Source organism: Lissotriton vulgaris, chromosome 1_1 (assembly GCF_964263255.1).
Source record: "Lissotriton vulgaris chromosome 1_1, aLisVul1.2, whole genome shotgun sequence".
NCBI classification, from domain to species: Eukaryota; Metazoa; Chordata; class Amphibia; order Caudata; family Salamandridae; genus Lissotriton; species Lissotriton vulgaris.
The window spans coordinates 289,567,716-289,589,950 of NC_141685.1; positions in this window are offsets into that span (position 1 = coordinate 289,567,716).

Here is a 22,235-nt window from a genome sequence, read left to right on the forward strand (position 1 = left end):
AGCGAGAGTCGTACAGGGATTGGTGGTTGTTATCAAGACGCAAATAAGTAAGAAATATCGTACGTGATCAAAATGAAGTGTTTCAAGGGTTTAGGAAAAATCTTTAAAAGAAAAAGGAGAAATTTATATGTCGGAGAAGAAGCTCCACCAGAAGGCACACCAGCATATCATATGGCAGCCAACGTAGGCTTACACTCGATATTATGGATCTCCGAGTGGCATAGGCTAACTGAAGGGCAAAAAGAACTGGCGTTTCCGAGATTTGGAACGTTTAAATTAGAGGTGTTGAACCAACTAAAGGCGACGATGCTTTCAATGAGACCTCTACCGAGGCCAACACAATTTGAAGCTCTTGGTGTGTGGTTTAGAACAGCACACGAAAGGGGCGTAAAGAGGCGCCAAGAAAGAGTGAGAAGATCGGTAAAGGCAGTGCAGGATGCTAAATGGGACGAGGAAGCTAAGAAATGGAGGGTGCAGAAGATAGAAGCGGACAAACTGTTCACCATGATAGAGGCTACGGGAGAAAGGAAACCTCTAGAACAAGAAGATGAGGAAAGCGAGCAGGAGGAGGATCTAATAGAAAGGTTGTTAACAGATAGACCACCTCCATACAGCGGTGAACTTGCGAGTCCCATATTACCGCAAACGGACGGAGCTAGGTGGGGGGAATATAAGTCGATCCCAGTAACCGAGTGGGACGCTACTAAGGCTGAGGAGATACCCCAAACTAGTCCTGAACAGAGAGTAGTGGGAAGATTTGTGGTCCAGAAGGTGCCAGAGACGCAATGCGCTAGGGCGTACCAAATGCCAGACGCCTTGCAGGTTCCGGTCACCATAGGCCCTATTGTGTCAATCTACAACCCGGAAGGGGTCCAGCAGGAGGAACAGGCACGATGGGACAATGAAAGAGCAGAAGTGGAGAATAGGAATGCCACAATGAATCCCCACAGGCAAATACGAGCACCAATAAGTCGGAGTACCCCATTAGATTCTGCAACGGGTCCCAGGGTAGAACAGGGAGGTCGAAGAGGACCAATGGATTTGAGGGGTCCTAAACCGAAAACCCATAAGGAATTAAGGGAATACCTGAGAGAATGGGACGCTGCCGAAGAAGCTCGGAATAGAAGTTTAGAAACGGGATCCGAGTGGAGAGAGCAGGATAACAGGATTCTCTCTCATTGTGGAGCTGGCGAAAGCAGCCCCGAGTGGGAGAGAGGAAGCCAAGAGAGCAGAAGAGATACTTATCCTACTGATAACAGCAATAGGCTAATGTGCGAAGACAGAAGTGCAGGGTGTGGCGAAGTGCCTCGCGTCACCTTCAGTGAAGGGGAACGTAGGACACAGGAGTACCGGAATACCTTTAGGTGCACACACCATGCCCCAGGTGAGGATGTGAGACATTGGAATCGCGGAAACATGGAGAGTCGCGAAGCGTCTCGACATGCATCCGGTGATAGTGGAAGGAGTCATGAGAATTTAGGGAGTCGCGAAACGTCTCGCCATGCATCCGGTGATCACGAAAGAGATCACGGGAACACGGAAGACCGGCGAGGGCCTTTCATTTTATTAAGCGACACCAGACAACAAGCAAGTTATAATGGGTTAGAACAGAACGGTGGATCCTATCTCGCATCTGGAGAAACCGAGCCTAAAAATCGGAACGTAGGGTTGGGGGACGGAGCATTATTCCACCATACCCCGCGCGAAGATGGAAAGGCTTGGGATCTAGAGGGGTGGGAACGAAGAGAAGAGAGGAAGACTCCTCATAACTCACCTGTGCTCAGGCGTAGGGCGCATAGTGGAGGTGAGAGGGATATGAGAGAAGAACACAGAACTGAGATGCTGAAAGCGGAAATAAAAGCAAAACGGCTTGACGTAATGAGTTTGAAGGCAGATCTGGATGAATTGATTGATGGTACAGTGTCATTAGAGAGATTAGCCTCGTATACACCAGATGAGATACTGTTCCTATCCAAAGATATTACTCGAAGAGCGAGGTCAGCTCATGAGAACTTATCTAATTTGGCAAACAGGTACATGGTAGACCTGTCACGAACTAAGGCTTTACAGAGTAACCATAGGCTAACTTGCACGGATCAGGATTTGGATGATCGCAGAACGATCGCGCTGAAAGTACACATAAGGGAATTGATCGTAAGTATTAGAATATGGAGAGATCTGGATAGATGGGAGGAAAGATGGTCCAGAAAGGGCTCCGTTAGACGGAGTGTGCTTGAGGAGTCCCAGGACGCAGGCTTGATGCGAATGGAAGCCTTCCCTTTGCGAGAAATCGCGAATGGAAGCTACGTTCATGTGCCCTGGAGTAGGGGGGATTTGGCGGCATTTACCAATTCCTTCCCAAAGCTTAGAGATAATCCCGTCGAGTGGTATAAGCAGGTAGAAAGATTCGTGAAGATCTCGAAGGTACTGTGGATCGATTTGAACACACTGTTCGATATCGTAGTACCCGGAGACTTGTGGACGGCATGCAAGCTCAGTGTTGAATGGCCTACTTGCGAGCCGCCGAGAAATATTCGGACAAATGGTCCATCAGTTAGAGTCATGGAAAAGTACGAGAGGGTAATAACATGGCTAAAGGAGAAAGTGCCGGTGCAAGACATAGACTGGGTAAAGATAGATCGAACTACTCAGGAGCCGAAAGAGACAGTTCATGAGTTTTACGAGCGATTGCTGAAAGCATTCAAGCAATACAGCGGGTTAGATGTGATGGATCCCAAGGATATAGGACAGTTTGTTTCAAAGTTTGTCCTCGGATTGAGACCAGAAATATGCCTAATGATCCAGCAGCATCTGATCTGTTGGCAGAACAAACCTTTAGACGAGATTCTGAGATACGCAAGGTACTGTAGTGACGAGATAGACTCTAAGGCAAAGAAGCTTAAAGAAAAGTTAATGCTAGTGCAAATGCAAGCTGCTGGAAAGGATAAACAGCGGCAACAGGGAACAGGAACGCAAGCAAAGAAACAGAATAATCAGAGCAGAGACGAGGAAGAGAGACCGAGACCGAGAATGGATATCGCGACCCTGAAAAAGACGACGAGATGCCATCAGTGTAATGAGGTGGGACACTGGCGACGCGAGTGTCCTTACAATGTTGAGTCAGGAGAATTAGAGCAGGAGGAGGAAGAGGTTCAGAACAACGTGGTTAAGGGAGCCACAGTCCCGAAGGGCAGGTTTGTCAAAGGGGGGACTCAGACTCCTCGAGCCCCGTTTCCTCAACCACCTCGCATCTCAAACGGAGGGAAAACCTACAGACAGATGCCATTGTTTGTAGGAGGAGAGGAATGCTACTACGTTGATCCTCTTACAGGGCGGCGGGCGAATAGGGAGGAAGATTGTACTCTAGGAGCCGCTTTGGAGGTAGATCAGAGAGGACCATACGTAGAGGCTGAAATAGCGGGATGTCCTACAACCTTTTTGGTGGATACGGGGGCCACTCGATCCACGTTGAGATCTGCGGTCGTCCCGGGTCTGCCAATATCAGGAGAAACGGTTCAGGTGGTAGGAGTCGCGAACAAAAGGATGACGAATCCTTTGACCGAACCAGTGTCAGTAAGGATAGGGAATTACAGTGACGAACATCAGTTTGTGATCTGCGATTCTAGTCCTGTGTGCTTACTAGGGAGAGATTTGCTGTGCAAACTGAATTGCACGATACATTGCACACCAGAAGGAGTAGAAGTGCAGACCAATGACGAGGATGCAGATTTTAAAGTCGTAAACTCAAGGGAGTGTGTGGAACTATATCCTACCTTAACAGTGGAGGAGCTTCCGCAGGACTTGAGGGAGAAAGTCTCAGCTGAGGTATGGGATTTTACGGGAGAAGAAATAGGATTGATCAAAGGAGTAGAACCGGTAAAAATCTTGGTAAGACCCCATGCTGAGTATCCAAGAACACCACAGTATAAGCTAACGCCAGAGACGATTGCAGGAATAAAGCCTGTGATCGAATCCATGATTAAGCAGGGAATACTGAAAGAGATCGTGGGTAGTCCATGTAACTCCCCGATCATGGGTTTGCAGAAACCTAGTGGAAAATACAGAATAGTGCAGGATCTTCGAAAGATTAATAACATTGTTGTCTCATGTTGTCCAGTGGTACCGAATCCATCAGTGATATTGTTTCAGATACCGTTCCAAGCTGAATGGTTTACCGTGATAGATTTGTGCCAGGCTTTCTTTTCGATACCGTTAGACGAAGAGAGCCAGTATCTTTTCGCTTTCAAGCTGGAAGATCGCGTCTTAACATGGTGTCGTATCCCTCAGGGGTATACAGAAAGCCCGTCGATCTTTAACCAGTTATTGAAACGAAATCTTGAGAGTCTAGTACTGCCCAAGAAGTCAGTTCTGGTCCAGTACATAGACGACCTCCTAGTTGCGTCAGAAACTGAGGAAGCTTGCAGAGAAGACACCATCACCTTGTTAAATCACTTGGCCGAGAACGGACACAAGGTGTCTCCAAGTAAATTGCAATATTGTAAGACTGAGGTGCAATACTTGGGCCATAGGATTGAAAAGGGAAAGCGGAAGGTGTCTCCAGACAGAATAGAGGCGATTATGAAAATGAACGCGCCTACGACACAAAGAGAAGTCAGGATGTTTCTAGGCATGGTTGGTTATTGTCGACAGTGGATAGCAAACTTTTCACTGAAGGCCAAACCGTTATTACAACTGACGCACAAAGGAGTAAGTGATCCGGTACCATGGGACAAAGAGTGTTTGATGGCGTTTTTGCAGCTGAGGGAGGACTTATGTCGTGCCCCGGCTTTAGGAATGCCAGATTACACCAAACCATTTTTGCTTTACTGCTGCGAAAGAGAGGGATGCGCTTTAGCAGTTTTAGCTCAGGTCCATGGAGATGCGCGCAGGCCAGTGGCGTACTTTTCGGCTACATTAGATCCAGTAGCCGCAGCGTTGCCCGGATGTCTCAAATCCGTAGCTGCAACGGGTGTCAGCATTGAACGATCTGAAAGCGTAGTTATGGGTCATCAGTTAGAAGTGTATGTACCACATTCTGTAGAACTGTTAATGACCAGGACGAAGACTCAGCATCTGACGAATAGCAGGCTCACACGCTACGAGCAAGTCATACTGGCTGCCGAGAATGTGACCCTAAAGAGATGCTCTGTCTTGAATCCTGCAACTTTGATGCCACTTCCGAATGAAGTGGACGATGAAAACTGTACAGATCATGACTGCCTCGATGTGACTGAACTATGTACCAAACCAAGACCTGATATCGTAGATGAGCCATTGACAGACCCAGACGAAATTTTCTTCGTCGATGGTTCATGCGTAAGAAGCGATGTCGGTCAGCTGAGAGCAGCTTATGCAGTATGCACGATTACCAGAGTTATAGAAGCCGCTTGCCTGGAAGGAGTACACTCCGCACAGGTAGCTGAAATTGTGGCTTTGACTCGCGCTTGCTTAGCGGGCGACAGACTTCGAGTCACCATATACACCGATAGCCAGTATGGTTTCGGGGTAGTTCACGATTATGGGCAGTTATGGTCTCAAAGAGGTTACATGACCTCCTCGGGTTCTCCTATTAGGAATGGAGAATTCGTGAAACTACTGTTAGAGGCTTTGCAAAAACCTATGGCCATAGCCGTGGTCAAATGTGTAGCGCATACAAAAAATGTGGATTTTGTATCACTTGGAAACAGATACGCAGATGAAGTAGCGCGTTACTGCGCAGAGCAGGGATATTCTCACACTGATGCAAAAGTGGGGGGAATCCAGGAAAGAACTGAATTGACTATGTTACTAGATACTGTAGATACATGGGATGAATTGAGAGCAGTACAGGAAAATGCACCAGATGAGGAGAAAAGGAGCTGGGAAACAGCAGGTTGCGGGAAAAGTGAGATGAACTTTTGGGTTTCTGCCGACGGAAGGGCAGTTTTACCAAATGAACTCATTAGTCCAATGGCAAGGAAATTGCATGGATCAGCACACATAGGAAGAGATGCTATGGTGAGAGTATTCAGACAAACGTGGTTCAATCCTAAGTTTAGAATAGCGGCAGAAGCAGTGTGTCAGCGATGTACGATCTGTCAGCAACTAAATGTGGGAAAGAGAACACCAGTTACCTTGAGTCACATAGGAAGGTCTGGGGGGCCTTTCAATAGGATGCAGATTGACTTCATAGAAATGCCTCCATGCAACAGACTCAGATACGTGTTAGTGATTGTCTGCATATTTTCTAGATGGGTTGAGGCTTACCCTACACGTAGGTGCGATACACTTACAGTAGCGAAATTGTTACTTAGAGAGTTGATACCGAGGTTTGGGGTGCCATCCTCTTTGGAATCGGACAGAGGAACTCATTTTAATAGCGAAGTGGTGAAGATGCTGTGTTCAGCTTTGAATATCGATCAGAAGTTACACTGCAGCTATCGACCAGAAGCTTCAGGGATTGTAGAGCAAATTAACAGTACTATCAAGTCCAGACTGGCTAAAGTTTGTTCATCGACATCCCTGAGTTGGCCAGACGCACTTCCAGTAGTTCTTATGAGCATACGTAGCACACCTGATAGAAGAACAGGCCTCTCTCCACACGAAGTGCTGATGGGGAGAGCTATGAGATTGCCATCGGTTCCGACTGCAGCGCTAGTGAACATCACAGACGATTTGATCTTGGACTACTGCAAGGGACTATCTGATGCCGTTAATTCTGTGTCCCTCCAGGTCCAGGCTGCAGAGGTTCCATCAGTACAAGACTTGTGCCATGACCTGAGTCCAGGAGACTGGGTCCTGGTGAAGAAGCATGTCAGGAAGAACTGCTTAGACGTGCGTTGGCGAGGACCATTTCAAGTCATACTTGTAACGAATACCGCAGTGAAGTGTGGAGGTCTGCCAAACTGGATACATGCCTCACACACCCGAAGAGTGCCAACACCTCCAGAAGGAACAGCTCCTCTCTCGGACGAAAATCCGACAGGAAGCGGAGAAGCCATAGAGGGGGAAAGCCAAGCTGTGGAGGTGATCGAAGAAACTGAAACTGTGTTGGAACAGGACGACGAAGGTCAGGACACTAGTGGGACCGAAGTCGCCTCAGGAGAAGAAAGTAATTGGGAGTCTGACACAGATATTGAGCAAACTGAGAGTGACTCAGAGACAGGTCCTAGAACAAGGAGCGGAAAGACAAAGAGTGACGAAGCCAGTTGGCCGGAGAGAAGGAAAAGGCCAAGTTCGGAAAGAAAGAAGGAAAGAACTCTTGCCCCGATCGCTGAAGGATCGGATCAGGAGGAAGAGACGACAGATTCAGGAACTGAGAGTCCACGAAGATCGAGAAGGGTACGTGTGCCCTGCAGAAGGTACGCCACCCCAGAGTGGACTTATCTAGCAGATGTATTGGGGACAGAAATCTGGGAGAGTGAAGAGTGTGAAAGTAATCGATCTCGATCCATTTGTGGCAGTGGAGATATGGATGTTGGCGCCTGGACTCGAGACTGAGGGGTTACTGACTTTCACACTTCCCATACCCCCACGTTTGAGTAAAATTCAAGATTTAGTGCTAAAAAGATTACAATTTCCAACAGTTGGTCAGCAAATGTCAGAAGAAGAAGAAAAAGTTATTCGCTTTGAACTGTTAATAATTGTTGTGAAAGCTGCAGGTCCGAAAATAATTGTTGATGCATAAAAGACTTTTGTACGTATGTTATAAAGAAGAAGATAACCTAGCGCCGAGTGGAAAGAAGAATAAAATTAGGGATTACATTTAGAGGACGGAGAAGGGCTAGGGTTGTCTGCTGCTAAGAAGAGAAAAAGACATTGTGGTGAAAAAGATACCTGTTGATAAAAAGCACTTTAAAGACTGTGAAAGCAAACAAGCAACCAAAGACTGGAAGGAGAATTTTCGCTAGAGAACGAGGTACGCTGTTTTGATAACATGGAGAACGGCAACCCAAACAGAAAAGCTAGATGTATAGTAGGTACACTTATAGCAATAGTGATATTCCTCATAATCATAGTAGTAACGATATCTTACATGACAGGACATGAGAATGATAAAAGAATAGCGAATGTAAAAATTGTAACGACCTTGAAACCTGCTCTTGTGGGAAAGAAGGAGGAGAGCACTGTTATACGTGAAAAGGCGTTACTTGCAGATGAAGCTCGTAGATTACACATAGACGAGTCACAGGGAAACTTTAGGTCAAATGCATATGCCAAATTATTGTACGAATATATCGATGCCATGGAGGCCAAAGATTGCTACGTTTGTATGCAATTGCCGGCTTCTGTAGACGAAGGCATTAGATATCACCATCTCCCATTGACTTATGGGATAACATGTAGTTTACTGCTTAGTATATTTTATGGTAGAGAAGGATTTGAGTACTACTTTTCAAATTATGATTCGGTACTGCCTGAAGTTCCGAATTATAAGCAGATGAATAAGTGGGACTATTACAAAAAGGAGGATAGATTAGCTAAATTCTTTCTTCCTTGGGACACATTAGATACATCATATGCACGTAGAAATAATCTGACTTGCAAAGTATCAGAAGTAGAGAAAAGGTTTATAGCACAAGTAGATGACCGATGCAGACGGCAGAAGATTCTAAAAATGTCAGGACAATGGAAAATAGACTGGACAGAAGAAGAGAAGGCACATAAAAAGAAAGGTAGCAATGGTCCAATAGCATTGGATAGAACGCAGAAAGGGAAGTTATGTTTAGCTCGAAGCAAAACGTATTATGAGAGTGAATTTGTAGGTGAAGTTAGTTGCGAGCACTCTTTTAAACTAGAGTACTACACGAAAGATTTTATGAAAGGGATGCAAGCTATTCCGAATGTGTATTTTGTATGTGGGAGAAATGCCTATGTAAAACTTCCAGACAATTGGTATGGTTCGTGTTACTTGGCAATTGTCTTCCCCAAAATATATCATGCAAAGGATTTAGCGATCATAGAAGGAAAGGCTTCGAGGAGAACGAAAAGGGAAGTAGGAGATGCAGAAGTAGTAGGAGATGTATTTGGAGCGATGTTTCCATTGTTAGGTTTGATTCTTAACGATGTTAAGATTAGAAGGTTAGCGACAGTCGTGGATAGATTGTCTGCTAGTACTGCAAGATCATTAATGTTAGTAGAAGGTGAGATGCAGTCGATTAGAGCAATGGTTTTACAGAACAGACTTGCTTTAGATGTGATATTAGCAAAGGAAGGCGGAGTTTGTAAAGCTTTGAAAGTTCAGGAATGTTGTACTTATATTCCTGATAATTCAAAACCACTTGAGAAAGTCATACGGAACATTACACAGATTCATCAAGAAATTGAAGATTTATCAAAAGTAAATGTTTGGGAAAAAGTAGGAAATGGAGTGGGAAAGGTTGGAAGTTGGTTTGCTAATCTTGGCAAAAGTATAGTTTGGTATATTTTAAAGCCTGTATTAATAGTATTAATTTGTATAATTACATTATTAGGATTAGTAAAATTGTATAAGTGGTATAGGTCGAACAAGTTACAAAGATCGATGAGAGACCAGGAAAGGACACTAGCTGTTCTACAAGATCAACAGTATAAGAGTTTGAGAACACTTGAGTCGATAAAGAGAGGAACTGATGTAACGAGTTCTGTATAAAAAGATGTATTCAAATTGCTTTTAGTGATGACTCCTAAAAGTCATCAAAGGGGGGAACTGAGAGAGCGCAATTTGAATGTTGAGTATATCGTAGCCATATTTAGACGTATATGTTATAAACGTAGGAATGAAACGCATATCGTAATGTAAAGTTGACAATTATAGCATAAAGGCCAACTAACGTGATAATATGGTATAGGAAATGTAAATGTATTCACATGTTAAAAATGCATTAGATTTAGAAGGCCCGTATACATGATGGGTAAATATAGGAATGTGTAGAAGTGTTTACGAAATGTAGAACGTGCACAGTAGAATTCGTATACGTGTGTAATTTTAAATTGGAGAAGCGGCGAGAAATATAACGTGGAAAGACATAGACGTGGAGGAATATAACGTGGAGTAATGTAGAGAACGTACGTGACAATGTAACCAAGGAGAATGCATAAGTTATATTCTATGCAGTCGTATTCTATGTATTACATATATTTGATGTAGAACGTATTTAAGTATAACTAGGGCTTTTGCTAAAATACGAATATATAAATGTATGCCAAAGGTTATACTGTGTAGAGGGTTTCTGTAGGAATGCTGGAAGAGCTTAGGTCATTTGTGATTATAACCTGACTGATCAAGAGTTCGAAGGAACATAGTCAAATGTATGTAATTTAGTGGGCTTGTAAAAGTCGTAAATAGTTTGATGTGGACGTGAGAGCCAAGAAGTCTAGCACTTGTTAGATTTAAGGTGACAATGCCGGACGGAGCTTATTGCTCGAACGTGAGGAGAGACACTTTTGAGGTGGACTATGTTTTGACAAGACCATTCACAGGATCTAGAAGGTTAAGAAGTTGTACAGATAAGTTAAAGCCTTGTCTAAGTTCATATGACATTCGATCTGAAAGAGTCAATAAAAGTCGACGATGAGATGATGAAGATGACATCTAAGGAGAAGGGTCAACTTAACGGACGACGCAAGGAGTGGACCAATGGAAGAAGCAGGAAGTTGACATCATCGGGGGAAGTCCGTGGTGGGCGTCAAGGGGCGTTCCACCCACACGGTGATTGTGTATTTTAGGGACAGCACCCCGGGGAGGAGGTAGCAATTGGGATATTAGGAACAGCGAGACGAATTGCTCAGAGCAAGGGCGAAGGGTAGATGCCTTGAGCAGATGCGCTGAGACATCAGAGCGCAAGGGAGCAGTAGGCCGAGGACCCTTAGAGAGAGCGGATGGGTAGGCAGATAGGGTACTGCTTCTGAAACTTAAGATTTCCTTTAGAGGCTAAGAGAGTTTGAACTTCTTTGGGAGTCAAACTGCTGACACCTTTTTAGGGAAGAAACTTGCGAAGTAGGGTTATCACGTAGTATAGAGTAGGGACAGATTAACTTGATGATTTTTATCTTACTGCAGATGACGCAGAAGGAACCACTTCACACCGAAGCTTAAGCGGCTGATATTGTAACTGATTTTGTATTTTGTATACTTTGAGATTTTATCCTGAGTGGATTGTATCGCATTCAAATTAACTTTATATAAAACTCTTGAAACTTTATCAGTTGTAAGTGGTTCTTCAGAGTGGCGTCAGTTAATGGGGTTTGTCTAACCTATGTGGGGTTGTCTTTTACTCAATGACAGATAAAAACGGTCCAAAAATGACGAATGAGATAAATTATTAAATTGATCATAATCATAATTTGATATCAAAATCTCATTCCCCGCATCTGTGCATCCTCATATGTCCTGAAACAGCTTTACCAATCCATTAAATTACACTGTCACCCCATGTTTACCAATCAATCCCTTGCCTTAACAAAACCACCTCTCTCAAAACAATAGATAGAAATATGCTTACTGTGACTAATTTCTTTGAACTGCAAGTCCGATGCCTCATGCACCAATAAAACGAATTCAAACTCTTGGCAGCGCTGTTAACCCCTTTACTGCTAAGGCATTATTCCTGCACTCATTCACTTTCCATTGAAATCAATGGAAAGTCCATATTTCATCCCATCTTGTTTTATTAATCTTTTTTCAAGATCAAGACAAACAGCACCGCTGACCATCGTAACTAAGTCTGCTAACTCGAGCATGCTCAGTTTTAAAACGCCCATACAATTAAACACACGTGTGTAAGTTAAAGCAGGGCTGCGTTACTTGTGCCACTTGACCCTGGTCTTTCCCACTAACTTCCCATTAATACTACATGTCCCAGCATGCCCCATTCATCCTCCCACTTGTAATGCCCAATGGCATCACATCCCTGGTGTCAACAAAACGCACCAACATCATAGGTGAAATAATGATGAATATACTGTAAATATCAAAACAGATAGTGTAATGTTCAGTGCCAGTTTAACACAATGTCCGTTTTCACGAACTCTGCATGATGATGTCAACAGTGAGACTTTAACAAAAACTGCTTTAACATATCTTCCCAAAAGGCTGCCTAAAAGGCTGAGGGAATATAAGAGTTTAAACCCTGCTATAAAGAGTAAAGATCACCAATATTTGTGTTTCTTGCAAGCTGCACACGGCTACATTGGAAGTACTGACAGGCAAGCGTGGCTAGCGCCTACCTTGCACATGCAAAGTACGATGTTTTTTCAAAACTCGACTGGGGCTCAAGACTACTTTCCTCTTCATACAGCAGAATTGTGAGAAAGGATGCGCGTCTTTTATTCAAAATACTCCTCTGGAAAGCAACAAGGGGACTCCCCACTTTAAGCGGCAGAACTGTGAGGAATTAAAAAAAAACGCATGTCTGTTTTCCCCCAAATATGTGTTTGTCTGATATTACGATTTGGCAAATAAATAGGGGCCGGGCATGGTGTAAAAACTGAGAAGGAATGAGCTGAAAGTGAAACCAAGGAATCTCGCCTGGCGTCTGCTTAGACTGACTCGGTTTGGCAGGGGCAAATGATGAAGTCCAAAAAGAAACAAGTTTTAAGCAAAGGCCATGCGCCGCAAGAACCCAGGATAGCTTTCACTAGCTAGGTATCTATTCAGCAGCAGTCACGGCTCGTGGGGAAAGGAGGGGGTGCGAGGTGGGGTCGCGCGGGAAGGGGGCTTATTAAAATACATTTAAAAATCCTATCTGTCCTGAGGACGCCCTGAGCAGGTCTGCGCCGCCCCGAGTCCGTTGGTGCCTACCAGGATTGTCTTAGGGCATGGCTATTCTTCGCCCGCAGCATGCCCATTAGGAGCCCGAGGGGCTCCTAATGGGCATGCGCAAACAAGTCAAAACACAAGTGCGCATGAGTGGGCACGGTGCAAAAATTAGCCCTCCGTCCCCACTCATGCGCACTTGTGTTGTGCTGCTGCCTTTTGCCCCCCACTGTCTGACAATCATGTCAGTCAACATGACGCCAGACCGCCCACCGGGCGGTCCGCATCATGCTGACTGACATAATTGCTGTTCTCCCTTGGCTTCTTTGACCTTAAGTAAACTGAATCAGTTTACTTAAGTTCAAATACACAGAGGGAGCTGCGGTGGGGGGGGGGGCTACGCCCCCACGCCCACATGGACGCACCGCGCCTGGTAAATATTAGAGGTGTGCAAAATTGTACATCATTGCTTCTGGCAACCTAGGTACTTGTAGAGTTTAGGAAGTACACGAAGTTTGTAAACAAATATGAGGAAAAACTTAGGGGGTCTTTATGATGGCAGAGGGTCCGCCACCGCCAGCTGTGCAGTGGTGGTCCCTCCGCCATCGAACTGCATTTTTCCTCTGCCACAATACGTTGGCGGGTGGAATCGATGCGGCAGCGTGGCAGTCGCAAAGACCACCCGAAACGGTTGTGCAAGACTGTCCTCTTCCGATCGCATGTGGAACAAAAAGATAGGCTTGCACCGCCGAAGGGATTACGATATTCCTTTCCACCGGTCTTTTCGGGGCGGGCAACGCGCCACAAAAAGAAAGTCGGAAACAGATTCAGGGGGTTGTAGTGGCCCCCTTTCATCCCTGGGCCTTGGACAAGTGTACCATGTGACAGGCACTGCATGGTGCCTGACAAGTAGTACAGGGATATGCAAGTGCCTCGTATTTGCATTGTGGCGGGGGTTGCTGAACACATCCCCACCACAAAGCAAAGTATGGGGGATGTGACCAACACAGTGGCAGTCGCATCGTAATCGGAGTTGCGGGCCGCCGCCTTACAGGCGGGCGGTCCCAGTCCCTGCTATGAGTCTGCCAGCCATCGTAATGAGGCCCTTATACTAGTAAATTTCTGTTTAAGAAAAACCCTGGAAAAATACTTTTTAGCATGAATATTCTCAAGAAAATTGGGGAAGCTTCACCTAAAAGCAAAGCTTAGGAATACACAATGTCACTTATATCACAGAATGAACAAAACATTATCCATCGTGTGTTTTTAGCAGTATAGGAGATTTTCAAATTGCCTCAGTTTGGGTCTTTGCTGCAAAGTGACCTGCAAACAGGCAGTAATATAAAAATTTGTGGTAAGAGAGTTTAGGAAGGTTAGTCCTGATATGCAAGCAAAAGCATAGCTCACAGAAAGCTCTTTCACAGCACATTCTGTAACTCACAGCAGCACCACACACTTAGGCAACAAATTGCGATAGAGCTTACCTCTGTCATTATACACTAAGTAACAGCATTGGCAGGTAAGAACGGTGGGGCCAGGTGGGAGGGAGATTTTGACAGATGACGGCGACGAGGGAAAATGAATCATTTATTTAATTTTCTCTTGTGGTCGTCTGCTGAATCCCCTCCCGGAGCGAGTCTGTGTGCTTCCTGCTTCCGCCAAAGCTGAGGAGAAGGTGGAGAGGGAAGCGACCAAAGAGGAGGAGAGAGGGCAGCCAGCAAAAGGTAAATATGTTTTACATTTCTTTTTTGTTTCCTTCTGTCTCACCACCCCGTTCCCTGTCAACCGCCACTGATCTGAGTTCTAAGTTAAGAAGCATGAATTGGAGACTTGCCACCTGACACTGACAACATGAGTCAGCAGAGTAAGATGGATGAATGGGAAGTACTGATGAGGGCGAATGTGTGACCTGTAAGAGGGTCATGATTTAAGAACACTCAGGAATGTAACTGGCACCACAGTGGGATTGCTAGTTTCAAAGGTATATCAGTGTTACTTAATCAAATCCGTTATTCTGCAGTAATAGATTGTATGCCAGGGTTATGTGGGCACGGTATACCCCTGAAGTTCTCCCACCAAAAGATACCTCAATAATTTGCCGACTGGTGAGTGCATTGGTGCTGGTGTTAAAACTTAATTTCATGACGCAATGTGTCACAAGATAAGGTGCAACTATGTGTTATGAAGTCAACATACTAGTAGTTGGGAGTGGGTGGAGCTAGGGGGCCAGAGGAAGAGGAGGAGCGGACACAGGAAAGGGCAGTAAGAGTAGGGACAGGGCAGGAGTAAGAGGTGTTGAATAAAGCTCCAGTTAACATAACACCAGTGTCTGTATTTATTGTAGCACGATGCTACAACTGGTGACGAGGGTGGGATGAGCAAGACTGCAGCCCACAGGATCGAGTGAGAGCGCCCTGTCCCCCTGCAGCGCTGGACAAGAAAAGCCTGCTGCCGTGTACTGCTGCCAGCCAAAGGAGAGACTAATAGTAGGTGACCCTGCCCCTCCTGTGATTGTGGGAGCCCAGAGGGAGCCGCTACCACGAGCGTTGAAGCGCTCGAGAAAAGGAGAAGTTTTCGCGCCGAAAGCGCGAGCCCCGCCTGATGCGTGAGCTTCGGCACGCTACCGGCACCGAAGAGCGGGAATCCAGAGAGCGAGTTGGGAGCCCACCCCAACCCGATCTGATGACTGTAGTGGCCAGAGACAAGTGAATCCTGGGGGTGAATTGCCCCACGAAGGCCTGCCACCGAGTGCTGCTGAGCGCGGAAGAATCGGAGCCTGATTGAGCCCCGAGGTCGGAGAATCTCACGCTGGACGCGTGAGGATTGGCACGTCACCGCCGAGGACCCTACAAAGGAAGGCGGGAGCCCACCCCAACCTCACCTGGCTGCAGTGGCGACCAGAGGGAGCTAAATCCAGAGGGTGCTGCTCCTGAGAACGACTGCCGGTGAGTCCCGAGTGAAGAGAAGGGCTGAATGCAGAGAGAGAAAGTAGTGCCTGCAGATAACCACAGCGGCCATCTTTGAGTCAGGCGACTTTTGGGACATCCTCCCTGTGCAAACTGTGGGCAGCCATTTTGAAGTCAGGCATTGAGCAAAATGAACAAGCACTGGCAGCAGAAATAAACAAGCATTGGTAACAAATAAGCATTGGCAACAGAAATAAAACAAGCACTGGCAAACAAACAAGCATTGGCGACAGAAATAAAACAAACATTGGCAAAGAAACAAGCATTGGTAAATAAACAAGCATTGACACCGGAAGTCAACCAAGCACTGGCGAACAAACAAGCAGTGATAAGTAAGCAAATACTGGCAAGGAAACAAGCATTGGTGAAACCAAGTGAGATTGCTGCAAAATGTCCGACGAAGATAATGCTCAGCCTCCACCAAGTGGGTCGCTCCTGCGGGCACCCGTGCCACTCAAGGTGACAACTTGAGGGAGCATGGGTCCCAGATGGCAAGAATGGCTGGAAGAGTTTGAAGATTACGTTGAAGGATCGGACATTGTAGAGGACAAAAAGAACTTGATTGCTCTGCCCAACCTAGCGGGGCGGGAGATAGTTAAAATACTCAAAGACCTTCCTGCTACTGACGTGGATACTTACGTTAAAGCACGTGATGTTTTGAATAAAAAGTTTCTTCACAAACGAAATGTAGATTACGAACGCCACATGTTCCATTCCGCTCGGCAAGGGAAGGATGAGCCCATGAGTGCTTTCATGATGCGTCTGCGGAGACTAGCCAAGCACTGTGAATTTGATAATTTCTCTACGGATGACGCCATCAAATCACAAATAATAGACGGATGTTATTCTGATCAACTCAGGAGGCGCCTACTGAGAAAGGTACATGGACTGGATGAAATAGAGGAGATGACACGAGTTTATGATCAGGCGGAGAAGTACGCAGCCGACATTGAAACGGAACACAAAGGGAGTCATGAACAAGTGCGACGTGTGCACGCCAAAAGCGACAGTCGAAGGAGCTCAAGAGACAGACAATGGAGGTCGCACACGTCTTCCCGTCAAGAACAATCAAAATATCAACGACGAGAACCATGGAAGAAAGAGAGAAAATCGGAAAGAGTGAGGAAATGTTACCGATGTGGGTATGATTACCCTCATGTGGACAGCTGCCCTGCCATGGGTCAGAGATGTCGAAAGTGCGGTCGAACTAACCATTTCGAAGTGATGTGTGGGGACTACAATAAGGAGAAACGAAGTGGCACCACAGGGACAACACGATCTGACACACGAAGCAGAGCCCCAAGAATGTCTCGGTCCAACACTCGAAGACACCATGCGCGAGCTGTCCAAGACCAGGCGGAACAGTCCTCTGGGTCGTCACACTCTAGCAGAGAGTCACGTCGGTCTAGGTGGGAGCGGAGGTCACCTTCCAGAGAATCCAGGCCGTCATCCCGAGACTCAGCATACACCATCGAATATCTAAACCTGGCGGCAGATCCGGACCAGCTTAAGAAATACCCTCGGCTGGATATCAAAGTTGGAAATCACGACACCAAGTTTGTATTAGACTCTGGTGCATCCTTAAACTACATTCCAGTCACCGAATACGAAAGAATGAGCCCACGACCTCCTCTGACATTTGCACCTGTGCGAGTTTTTACGTGGATGGCCAAGAAGCCACTTCCCTGCCTGGGAAAGTTCCCGACGACACTTACACATGACAACACAACTATATCAGCGGTCATCCATGTTATCAAGGGCCCAGAGGCAGACTGTCTATTGAGTTTGCCAACCGCTGAACGGCTTCACCTAGTAGAAATTCTCTTCAAGGTCAGCGACAACCAAGATATGACTCGCCAATTTCCCGGATTGTTTCAGGGATAGGGCAAATTGAAAGATTGTCAGGTGCGAATGCATATTAATGAACAAGTCAGGCCCGTCGCCCAACACCCTCGAAGGGTACCATTTCATTTCATTTCTTGCTGTTGAGGAAGAACTCCAGGATTTGTTAGCCGCAGATATCATCGAGTGCACTGATGGCCCGACCCCATGGGTATCACCAGTCGTTATTGTCCCAAAGAAGGGCACGGCCAACAAAGTCATACTCTGTGTGGACATGCGCCTGCCCAACACTGCAATCGAAAGAGAACGACACCCGGGACCACATTTGAGCGACATGATCGCAGAGCTTAATGGAGCCACTGTGTTTTCCAAGTTGGATTTGAATAAAGGTTACCATCAATTGGAACTAGAAGTGGGATCCAGATATATCACCACCTTTGCAACCCACCTGGGGTTGTTTAGATATAAAGGACTGAGCTTCGGAGTTTCCTCAGCGGCCGAAATATTTCAAGAAACAATTCGGCAAGTCATTCAAAACATTCCTAACACGCTCAACTATAGCGATGACATCCTTGTCTATGGTTCTGATGTCCGAGAACACGACATCGCACTCAATCGTGTCTGTCATGCCCTATTGGCAGCCAACCTGACTCTGAACAAAGAAAAATGCGAGTTTCACCAGGCCACGCTGAAGTTCTTTGGTCATATCTTTTCTGGAGCGGCATGAAGTCTGACCCTGACAAAATTAAATAACACCAAGAGTCCCCAAGATGTCAGAGAACTCAGGTCGTTCCTTGGAATGGCCAGCTATTGTGCTCGTTATATCAGGGACTACGAAAAGATCAGCCATCCCCTCCGCATGCTAACCAAACAGGGTCAGCCATTTGAATGGACTCCCCAATGTGAGCAGTCATTCAAGGAAATCAAGAAAGCGGTGGAATCAGCGGATCACCTGTCATACTTCAACCCAAAGCGAAAGACTGAGATAACTGTGGATGCCAGCCCCGTGGGGCTTGGAGCGATCCTGGCACAATATGAAAATGACTCAGATCAACGCCGTATCATTGCCTACGCGAGTCGTAGCCTGACTGACCCTGAACGGGCCTACTCACAGCCCGAAAAGGAGAGCCTAGCCGTAGTATGGGCATGTGAAAATTTTCATGTTTTCATATATGGCAAACATTTCACTTTAATTACAGACCATCAAGCTCTTATCACCATTTATGGAAACCCTAGATCCAAGATGCCCCCAAGGATTGGAAGGTGGGGCCTACGGTTACAGGAATACACTTTCACCATAATCCACAAGCCGGGGAAGTCTGAAAATCCGGCGGACTACATGTCCCGGCACCCGCTTCCATCATCAGCTTCCAAGTCATCCATCGCAGAAGAGTACATTCATTTTGTGACTGACCGGGCTCTACCTCCAGCTATCCCCATAGAGACCATTCGGGAGAGCACGGCACAGGACGTCATCCTGCAGAAAGTCCTTCACAGGGTTCGACACAATAGATGGAGACACGACCCTCAGGATGAGAATGCCGACCCTTTGGTCCAACGTGAAATGCAAGCCTTCCGGCATGTGAGTGGCGAACTGTCGGCCACCACTGATGGCATACTGTTGCGAGACCAGAGGATTGTAATCCCCACTCAACTGAGACAAGGAGTGGTTGCCCTTGCACATGAAGGGCATCGGGGGATTGTGTCAACCAAACAAGCACTAAGGGAACGAGTGTGGTTTCCATACCTCGATCAACTGGTGGAAACCACCTTGAAGGATTGCCATCTCTGTCAACTCACTAGCAAAAGCGATCCCCCGGCACCATTACACATGACTACCCTACCCAATGGTGTGTGGCAAGAGATCGCTATTGATTTCTATGGACCCCTGTCATCGGGCAAATATGTACTGGCCATCATTGATGAATATTCTAGATATCCCATTGCTTGTTTTGTACCGTCCACAAATGCCTCCAGTACTCTTAAAGTACTTGATGAAGTCTTTGCTGCGTGGGGGGTTCCCAAGACAGTTAAATCAGATAATGGACCTCCTTTCAATGGGAATGACTTTGCAGCCTTTGCGAAACACCTAGACTTTTATCACCGTAGGATCACACCCCTCTGGCCACAGGCAAATGGGACAATTGAGAGATTCATGGCCACGCTCAAAAAGACCTTTCAACATGCTACTGCAGAAGGTAGGGATCTGCAAGTAGCACTCAATGAGGTCCTCCGAGCCTACCGCACAATTCCTCATGCAACGACTGGCCAGTGCCCAGCGACCCTCATGCTGGGACGTCCCATGAGGGATCGCATTCCAACGTGGGATGGAGCCCTGAAAGCATCATCATCTGCAAAAGATCCACATGTAATAAGAATAACTGATGAACGAAACAAAGTGAAAATGAAGGCCTACGCAGACCATCGGAGAAGAGCGAGATCACTATCGCTACATGAAGGAGACCATGTTATCGTCAAGCATAAAAAGACCGACTGTCCATTCAAGGACAAACCATTGGTGGTCACGAAAAGGAAAGGAACTATGTTGACGGCGGAGTCCGAGCAGCGGCGAGTCACGAGAAACATTTCGCACTTTAAGAAATTGCCACAGGATACCTTCGGAACCATGACGAGTGAAATGGACACTCCCCGTTTGGAAGAATTGCATTCAGATGATCGTGAGAGCACTGCTCCGATCATTGAGACACTGAGTACCAATCGTCCGAGAGCCCGGTCACTACGACCTCATCGTGACGCACGTCCACCCAAGAGACTGATCGAAGAGATGGGCTGAGAAGTCAGTATGTTTTGTTTGTTTTGTCACAAAGGGGGGAGATGTTATGAAGTCAGCATACTAGTAGTTGGGAGTGGGTGGAGCTAGGGGGCCAGAGGAAGAGGATGAGCGGACACAGGAAAGGGCAGTAAGAGTAGGGACAGGGCAGGAGTAAGAGGTGTTGAATAAAGCTCCAGTTAACATAACACCAGTGTCTGTATTTATTGTAGCACGATGCTACACTATGCATATAAAGAAATACTGTCAATCAGTTACGGGTAGACTCAATACGTGAGTCCTAGGGAGGAATTGGTATATTTATAATGATTTATTACAAAAATTCAAAGATGCAATACATAATTAATGCTGAAACTGCACTGCTAGATGAAATCAATTGCCATTAAGACCATCAGTAGAGAAAAATGACAAACTCTGGGGGAAATGTTAAGCCCCAGATGTGCAGCAAACTAGTAAGAAATCGGACAGCATTTCTAGCAACATATGAAAGGACTCTGGTACACACCCAAATATGAGTGTTTTATAGATAATCTTTCCATTGAATGCAATGAAAAGGGTGGATCTATCATGGTGTTACTATAGGAATTACAATTCTAAAAAATAAGAACAGTGAATTACAGAGTGTCATTCAACCAGACCACCAATACACTGTCCCATTACATGAATATTGATTCACCCCCCTCTATGATGATGCCCTTTGGAGATGTCAGAGCAAAGTTGTTACAAAACAACAGTCACCTATTGTTAATTAATTTAATTCTGCGAGTAGGTGGGAGAAGCATTGAGAATGTAACATTACTGAGGCCATGCTAGAGAGTCTTCTTTGAGAACAACATAATTTGGAAATAAACAAACACAACTTGTTTGAATATATGCAGCAGAAAAAATAAACAGTGAATGAGCAGGTTGAGACATCCATTTTAATCAAGATGGTTTCAAGGTCTAACTGCTAAATGAGGCCTAGTTAGCATAAGCCAAGAAAATGCACTTTCACATGTCATATCAAAATCCTTTCAAAGCCAAAAGCAGTATATAAGTGTACAACAACATGTAAGTGTACACACGTAATTTCAAATGTCGATTACCGTCCTGCACATTGTTCAGAATGCACAATTCTATTGATGTATAAAAATCTCAACAAATTGACCCCTCTGATTATTCTATTATCACTAAAAATCCATAATCAACTATAATACAATTTGCATCACTATTTGCTTCTTGTGATTTCATTCTTCCAACATCTTGAGTTGAACATATGCTCTGTTGCTTGCACCGTCTAATTCAAGTTCAACCCTTTTCCTTTTAGACAATCTCTTTTGCTACTTTCATCCAAGTTTTGGAAATATTAATTCAGAAAATTTAAAGAAGAGAAACAGAACAATTGCTCGAAATATTACAATAATTACAGGTATTATTATTGTCCTTAAAATACCCACTTCCAATCTATTAAACGACTCACCAACTTTACTCAAACCCTTTCCAATCTCACCAACTCAGCAATCTACTGCTTCCCACAAGCCATACTCTTCATAAAGCTTTGACTTCACAAGAAACATTAGTTATGCTTAAAACATAGACATTAATTTGCCGTGGACGGATTCCTCCATTCAATATTTGGGTATCCACTTGACCCCCACGTTGGGGAAGCTGTACGCCGCTAACTTTTCTCCACTCCTTGCTAAGATCCAGTCCGATCTTGTCCGTTGGAAACCCATGTTCATCTCCTGGCTTGGGAGGATCCACGCGATTAAAATGACCCTCCTCCCTAAGCTTTTATACCTGTTCAAGGCCCTTCCTATAGATCTCGACGGAGAATTCTTTCGACGGGTGAGGTCCATGATGTTGCATTTCATATGGCAGGGGGGCCGAGCACGCTTTTCCTTTGCCTTCCTGCGCAAACTGAGGAAGGAGGGAGGCGTAG